General features: G+C 28.4%; 1 non-coding gene across 1 annotated transcript; it reads right to left on the reverse strand.

The window, feature by feature from the left end:
* Positions 1 to 7,595: 7,595 nt before the first annotated feature.
* TRNAL-CAA lies at positions 7,596 to 7,715 on the reverse strand. The gene is made up of 2 exons: positions 7,678 to 7,715; positions 7,596 to 7,641 (listed from the first exon to the last, which is right to left on the reverse strand). It is a non-coding gene; the product is annotated as a tRNA-Leu (tRNA).
* Positions 7,716 to 8,544: the final 829 nt, after the last annotated feature.

Raw genomic sequence — 8,544 nt, forward strand, 5'->3', positions numbered from 1 at the left:
CTTTGTAAATAAAAAAATTTTATTTTTTTGGAAAACCAGAGTTTTAATTTCATATTCCAAAGTAGCAATATTTTTCTTAGTATTTCGATACATAAAAATCGAATCGAGTGCGAGTAGTCTAGGCCTTATAGTCTATGCTATAAATATTTAAAGTTTAGATGAGCGGAGTTGAGTGGTACGGGCTTGCCCCGCGAAATGTATGTCCACTACTCACTCTGTCCACTGCTCATCTAAATTTAAAGTTTTATACATTATATATTATATTTTAAACGTTTTTGAATAAATTGTTTTATTAGATTATATTTGGTTAAAATTTAAATCAATATTGATGAATTTTGTACGTGTGAAATAATGAAAACTGATTGATTACATTTTCCAGTAACCAACAAAAGGGTCATTTAAAAGTTTGTAGTGAAAATGTCTATAATTTTTTTCTCGTGTGACCATTACTTAGGGGGTGGGTGATCAGATTAAATTTAGCCATACCTGACTCAGAGGTATGCGCACGCCTATGACCAATATATAATACACTATTATTTTTTTAATAATAATATTATTATTATTTATATATACAACCAATAGCAACCATTTATAAACAAATATTTCTATCGTAAATAATAATATTTTTATTTTATTTTTTTCTGGACAACCCTTATCACTTAGGGGTATGAAAAATAGATGTTGGCCGATTCTCATACCTACTGAATATGCATTTTGTGCAAAGTAATTACTATTACAAATTTTAAGTTCGTACGTTGATTAGTTTTTAAGATACAGAGTGTAGTGAGTCAGTGGTATTTGGATTTTATATAATATATTATAGATTCCCTTCTCCTTCTCCTCCAACAATAAAAATGAAAAATTAGGCGACGTGGTGATACTCGGGAAGGTATTTAGAACAACTCTGTGAAAAAAAATTGGAAAAATATTAAATAATGTCACCAAAAAATAAGAACATAAAAAAGGCCTGTTCTTTTATATATATAAGGATAGATTAGCTTTATTTTTTAATTTTTCGAGAACTTTATACTTATTTTTTATTAACAAAAATAGTACTAAACCCCCCTTCAACAGACTATCAGGTATAACAATAAAAAATGTCAGCCGAATCGGTTCAGTAGTTACTAGTTTTCTCGTTTAGCGCGGTCGTAGAAAACCCCTTACAATTTAGTATTATAGATATAGGTAATACAGCTAGAGCGTGTATTGCAAACATCTAATTACATAATATTAGTGGTGGTAATTTCATCGTAAAAAGAATACAATTATACGGTTATTCTGTATACCTATATATATTATATTATATATTTATATCATACTATCTGTACGTATTTAAGGGAGGCGAAAGTGTGGGTTTCCCATCGAGTGTTTGGCATTGGTTTTTTTTATGTATTATTATAATTGTGTTCATAAAATATTATTTCCGTAGAAAAACAAACATAATATAATAATTCGAGAAGTTTCACGCTCTCGCGATCAATGTGCAGAGACTTCGTAGAAGTAACTCTTAATATATGTAGCTATATATATATATATATATATATCTACCCCTTCTCACCTTGTTACAGCTTCAGACATGCCAATATCTGTATGATAATGATATTCACGCTAAGATATTATACATTATCGTCATCGTCTAAATGTGAACGTACATAGGCCAAGAGCGTAACAACTATATTATAATATATACAGCCAGTCGCGCGGGAGTTATACATATTCGTTCTCGTTGATTTTCTGCTACGAGCCAGCCATAATTGATTCGCGAGAATATATTACCTAACTATTATCCTCTGTTGTTCAAGCTCAGTTCGTAATGTCCGCAGCGAGCGCCTTTGTAGCAATCGCAACTTTTTATTTTTGTATATAAAATAGTTTTAGGCTGCAGCGTTGTCTCCGATGAGCGTATTATATAAAGTACAGTAAACATAGGTATAATATAGTGTGTATATTGCCAGTCGCCACACATGTGTAATACACGCAGTGACTTGTTAGCGTCACTTGATCAATACTTCGTCTTAGCGTAAGACCGTTTTTATTCCGAAGCTGTTGTTTTCGTTTCACAATTTCTGTCTCGTTGTGCGCGATCGACGTCCGTAAACTATATATATATATATGAGACACGCTTGCTGAATTTCCTCGCGACGAATGGTTTGGTGGAGGTGATGGTGGTGGTGGAATACTATTGTTAAAATCTACGTAAAATCTGACCACGACCTTTGCTGCCAAATTATGTGCAGGCGCTATATCCATCCTGTTATTCGATCTTTGTATGGAAATAATAAAGTATCCATATACATCTTCATCCCTATAATATTTATGTGTAGTTGTTATCTCGTGCAGATTCGTACAGTTTCGACACAATCCGCAAACTATATGTCATAGTGAACCTTTGGAAAGAAACCCAATTTTAATTATTAATTTGGTTGTTCAAGACCAATTATATACTTATAAATAATATAAAAGTTAAAACTATTAACATTTTTTTATCAAAGTCTATATCTAACAAACGACAAATAAAATGTTTATAATATTATATCCTGCAGTAGTTCAGCTTATACCTATATCTTTGTTTGCCCATTTTACACAATATGGATGTACTAATCCAATGTTTGTCTGAGCCATTTAAGTTATGAAAAGAAGTAATAAATAATAATTAATATTTAAAAAAAAATATACTTTACAACTGAAGTTAATTTATAGATTTATCAAGTAAACGTATACTCAATTATAACAATTACCAATTACTATTTGATATACTGTAGTAAAAAAAAATCTTCTTTAATAAAGTTTAATATGGTACTCCCAAGAGTTATATTATAGCAAACGATCAAATCCCAATGAGCTTTTTATAAAAAGTTAATTTTGTTATATAAGTATTATAATAGCAACCTATTTACAAAACTGTATCAAGTTTTGTTAAATTATTACAACAATTATTTTAATTAATCTAAACAGAATCTCAAAACTGAAATTTACATTTAAGATATTAAACAGCAGTTAACTATAAACAGATCGGTTCGCACACTTAAAATAATATAATGAAGATACATCAATAAATTAAACTTATATATTATTACGTTTTAGTTATTCACCGTTGCAAATTATTTCACAAGGCATATTATAATATTATAATTTATAAAATATTTAAATAATAAATCAAAATTGTACATTTATCAAACAAAACATAATACACTTTTATTATTCGTTGTCTATTAAATATTTTATTATTTTAAAAAAATAATATAATAAATTCTATATTTCAATGGTTTCAAATGGAGTTTAAATTACTTTAAAAATCAAAAATAAATTTTTAACAACCAAATAACTACGAAATTTGATTCAACTAGATACCTACGCATATTATTATGTTTTCAAAACATAAACTTATAATGATTATCCGTCATCCGGCTATATCCGGTGTCTGTTTGGAACCTAAGAGTTGTATATTTTGTAAAATAATAAAATAATATATAAGTAGGTAGCATATTATAACTTTTAATTGCTTTTAAAATAATTAATAGAATAACTTATTCCCAAAATCTGTTGAAGACATATCATACAATTTTGATAAGAAATTTGAAACTATATACCTAGTCTATAATGCATTTTCAAAGGCGGGTACCTACACTACCCATACACAATGTTGTGACAAAACTTCGTCCCATTTATGTGTGAGAATCGACTGGAAAAAACTAAAAACATTCTTCTTGAAAGATTTCGAACGCATTGTTGGCATGTCTACGTATAGAAAGTTTCTTTTGTATACCGCAACTACTGTAATATGTATTGCCTATTATACGTACAGCGTATAACAACACTCGTGAAAACAAATTTGTCAGATTTCTCGCACTTGAAAAGACCATTGGTTTTAATTACTTTATATCCTCACGTTTTTAACTCGACGAAACCCAAACTCTGGGGGTACCCACACACATGGCAGCAAAAGGGGAAAAAAAACATAAAAGGTTAGCCAAGCTCACTTAAAAACTCTCTCGTGTCCATTGTTAATTAAAAATTTATTTTTTTCTTCAATACGTTAATTGCGTAGTCAAGGTAACCAAACAATATAAAAACACATTTTATTTCCATTATTATATTGCTAAAGAAATGGACGACGACAAAACGCATTGTACCCGTTGTACATAATAATATAATTAAATATATTATTATAATAATACATTGTAATGGTTTTCGAAGAACTACAATAGCAATGCAGTAAAAATATATTTTACCGGAAACAAAAATCGGAAGTGCCCCGAGTATCGATAGTAACTAGTGAGGCTTCCATATATTGCTGCAGAAGTGGTCTTTTTAATACCTACACAAAACGGTTATTATCGTTTCTATTGTGTTTAAGAATAGTTTTAACCTTCCGAGCAGAGTTCACAAAATGCAAAATGTTTTTTCGCCGTTCATTGCTCGTGTTCTCCTCGTGCATATTCTGCGAACGAAAAATCGTCAGAGTTCTGATAGGTCAATTAAAACAAAGAAAACATTAATCCTCGGCAAGGGGGGAAAATGTATTCTTTAACGTTTATAATAACAATGTAGTCCATTAATTTTTATTTTGACAAGCAGCGAACATTATACTCATTCTCGAGAGCCAACAGGCTAACTTTTATCTATTTATAGTTTTGAGTGGGACCGATTTTCCAACGACGTGTACAACTGGCAATTTATTTCCGAGTGGATCAAAATCCCCAAGAAATTGAGCAATTTATTTGAAAGAAAAAACGGCTTTAGAAAAATAATATTTTTTTTAAAAACTGTTTGAAATAAAAAAAATATCTTGTTAACGACGGCTTTTCATTTAAACAATAAGACCACCGCTGAATAAATGATTTGATAGAAACGCGCAATTTATATAAATTTAAATTTATATTTGGAAAAATCGAACTTCAACTGCATGCGTTTTTAAATTTAATAAAATCATTTAAAAAAAAATAATAACAACAAAGTACCCCTATTTAATTAAAATAAAAAAAATATAATACAACTGCTGTTAGTTAGAAAAAATGCATAGTATTATATTGATTTAATGAGTGTGAAATTATTCGTGATATTTGAAATCCAACAGGTACATACATGATGTATATACCTGCCACCTGGTGCGAGCACGTTAAGATAAAGCACACAAAAAAAAGTGCATAATTATTATTATACAACTCAAAACTAATTACTGCACCACATAGGTATATTTACAATAATAATATATATGTATATATTTTTACTCCCATACCTCAGCTGTGGTTAACCAATGACGTGCGTGTTTATCAATGTGGTAACCGGTGAGCATTAGTCTGTATACACACTGTGTATACATATATACATGCACTGTGGAAAACGTATTGGAATATTCATGTAATCAACGAGCGTAATGTAAACTCTGCGACTGCATGCGAAACACATTATTAGTATTATTATTATTATTATTATTATGCACAATCAATTTTGTCCGGCACTCAACACAGAAAGATTAATGGAAAGCACTTTTATCACGTGGTGTGAATTGTACAATTACGTAAATACTATATAATATACGCAATCTGTAAATTGTATATAATATTATACAAAGTGATTCTTTTATCACCGGTCATAATATTTCTCTGTACCTACATTTATATGTTTTTGAAAAATAATTTTACTTAAATCAAAGTCGTTTCATGAAAACAATTAATAATTATTTTTATCCTTATTTTGATTTTTAAATTTTTATTTTTTTAAATTTTTTTTGAGCATTTTGATAAACATATCAAACATCGAATTTCTAACCAATTATGGTACCTATTATAATTTATACCTAGTTAATTAGTAATATAGGTACCTAACTAATAATAAATTATAACTGTATAATATATAATTGTTTAAACTTTAAGCTTTAAAGTTTAAATTAAATAATACATATTACGTTGTAATTTAAACAACCTAACCAAAGCAGTCGAAGCTTTCGTGTGTTGCAGTCTTGCACTTAAACAACTGTTTTAACTTTTAAGAATAATATACTATTTAGTATATTTTATTATTAAACGTGTTATGTACCTATAATTGGATTATATTGTATAGGTGTCTAGTTTATGTGTATCTCTTCTAGTTTCTACTGAAATTCTATCCTCTCGTCCGGATCGTCTAACCTATCCTCTATTGGTCTATCCGATAATCCTTTTAACCACGTTCAAACGCAATTTAGATAGGTAGGTAAAAACTTTCGGTATAGTCCTGCATATCGTTAAAGTTTCTAAATTACAATAAATAATTGAACAAAAGTTCAATGCATATTACTTATAACTTTAAGCGTGCTTTGTGACATATATATGTAGTTACCGTGTTTGAACATATTTATTCGTTGCAGGTGTCTAATTTGTTACAATAATACTACTGATTTAACTTTGAATTGCATTTCTCGCCACATAGAATTACTGCACGCATCAGTTTATGCTAGTCCCTATTTTTTTTGTTAATTTTGATACTACTTTTTAATTTTATAGGATACCTAGATATAAACATATTTATATTATGACTTATAAACATATATTATTTTATTTGTTTGTCACAACTCACAATACATAACTATGTATGCTCACTTACTTATTTATGAACAAAGTATTGCAATTTTAACCCTTTTGTAGATAGTGCTAACAAATATATGTTATAAATATAATATTAAATATTCTTAGTGCGTTGGCCAAACAAATGTAAAAATACTGTTTATTTACAATTTACTATACATATTTTTATTCTGTTATCAATATCGTTATTCGTTATTTGAACAGGCACGCCATGTGCACTGTGCAGTAGCCATAGACCATCGCTACATTTAAAAAAATGCTACCTATTGGTCTATTGTAGCCCACAAGCCTAATACGAAAATAAATAAAATATATTATTTTAGATATTATAAATAATATTATTCAGCCAAACATAATAATAACATATTTTACAACACACTTTTGAATTTAAGAAGATTATAATCAGATTTATTCTCTATCATGTCACAGGCATTTAAGGCAGACACGATAACATTATTTTTGTAGTATATATTATCCATCGACAACATTTAAAACGTTTAGTTGAACGCTATAATAAGTTGACCTTAATGGCAAAAAATCTTCAGTTATAAATGTCAAATATTTACTAAAACAATCGACGGGAGAGTCTTGGCAGAAATTTAAGTGTCTAAACAATTACCATAAAATAGAAAATCCCTAAAAGCGTGATATGTTTAAAAAAAAATTAATAACATATTTTATATTAATAAGTAAATAATAAATTTAAATTGGCTTAAACTATAACGAAAATTGATAATTGTATATTGCCCCTTTATTTTTGGTCAACTTTTGAGCGGCAACCTTGTTATATACATACAAAAAGGTTTATTTTCTGTAATACACTATAATAAGTTTTAAAAAAAAATGTTCAAACATTAGTTTTATAATAATATAATATAATATGTAAAATTCTAGTATATCAATAAAAAAAATTATGTAGGTATCATAACAATATATCATAATAATATAATAATTATATGAGTAGGTTAGTAGAATAATGGAGAATTAATTTGCGAAAAAATTTTGAAGAAAAAATGTAAACAAAAAATTTGTCAGAAGTGGGATTCGAACCCACGCCCTCAGATGAGGACCAGAACGCTCAAATCGGCCTACATTATAGGCCAAGGGATCCCTTGAGTCTGGCGCCTTAGACCGCTCGGCCATCCTGACATGTTACATTTTATTACATTTAGACTATCTAGGTTAATGGCTAATTAAATTTAAAATAGCTTGTTTGTTAATTTAACAAATACGTTAACAATGTTATACTCAATATATTATTTAATAACTTATATTTAAACTCCGTGATAAAATTATTATAACGAAAACAATGGTTGTCAAATGTCAACGCAATTAATATATAATGTCGTTATTACTTATTACAATAATAGTACCTACACACAATATAATATTATTATTAGGTGCATATAACTATTTAAATGTATATTGGACTCTTGGAGAAAAACAAATTATTTGTATGTAAAATAAGTCAAGACAAAAATATTAAAACTTTTTATTACTATATAGCTATCCGTCTGATAATCGTGCGTTTAACCCTGACCAGCTAATCCTAATTTTAGATTTGTTATTTCATTCATAAGCAAGTATTTTATATGCGTCACTACATTTTTATGGATATTATGTGTAATATTATTGAAACAAATTGAAAGTCTCAAATGTTTTAGCTTTTTAAGCTTTTTAAGTTTTAGCTTCTATAATATGATGACAGCGGAGAATTGAAAGAGAAGAGGTCCGAGGTCGATTATTAAAATAAAAACTTAAATGGGTAGGTAAGTAAGTACTTACTACTAGGTAGCATATTTTAATCGAAAGGTTATAAAAACTGTTTTCGGTATATAATATTAATTATTAGTTGACTTATAAAATAATAGAATTTACAATAATATTAGAAGTTTGGGAAATGAGTCCTGCTTGTGTACCTATATGTATATAAAATGCCACACCTTTATCTACATTAAATTGTCGGTACCTGAAGTTC

This window comes from Acyrthosiphon pisum, chromosome A1, assembly GCF_005508785.2.
Source record: "Acyrthosiphon pisum isolate AL4f chromosome A1, pea_aphid_22Mar2018_4r6ur, whole genome shotgun sequence".
NCBI lineage: Eukaryota > Metazoa > Arthropoda > Insecta > Hemiptera > Aphididae > Acyrthosiphon > Acyrthosiphon pisum.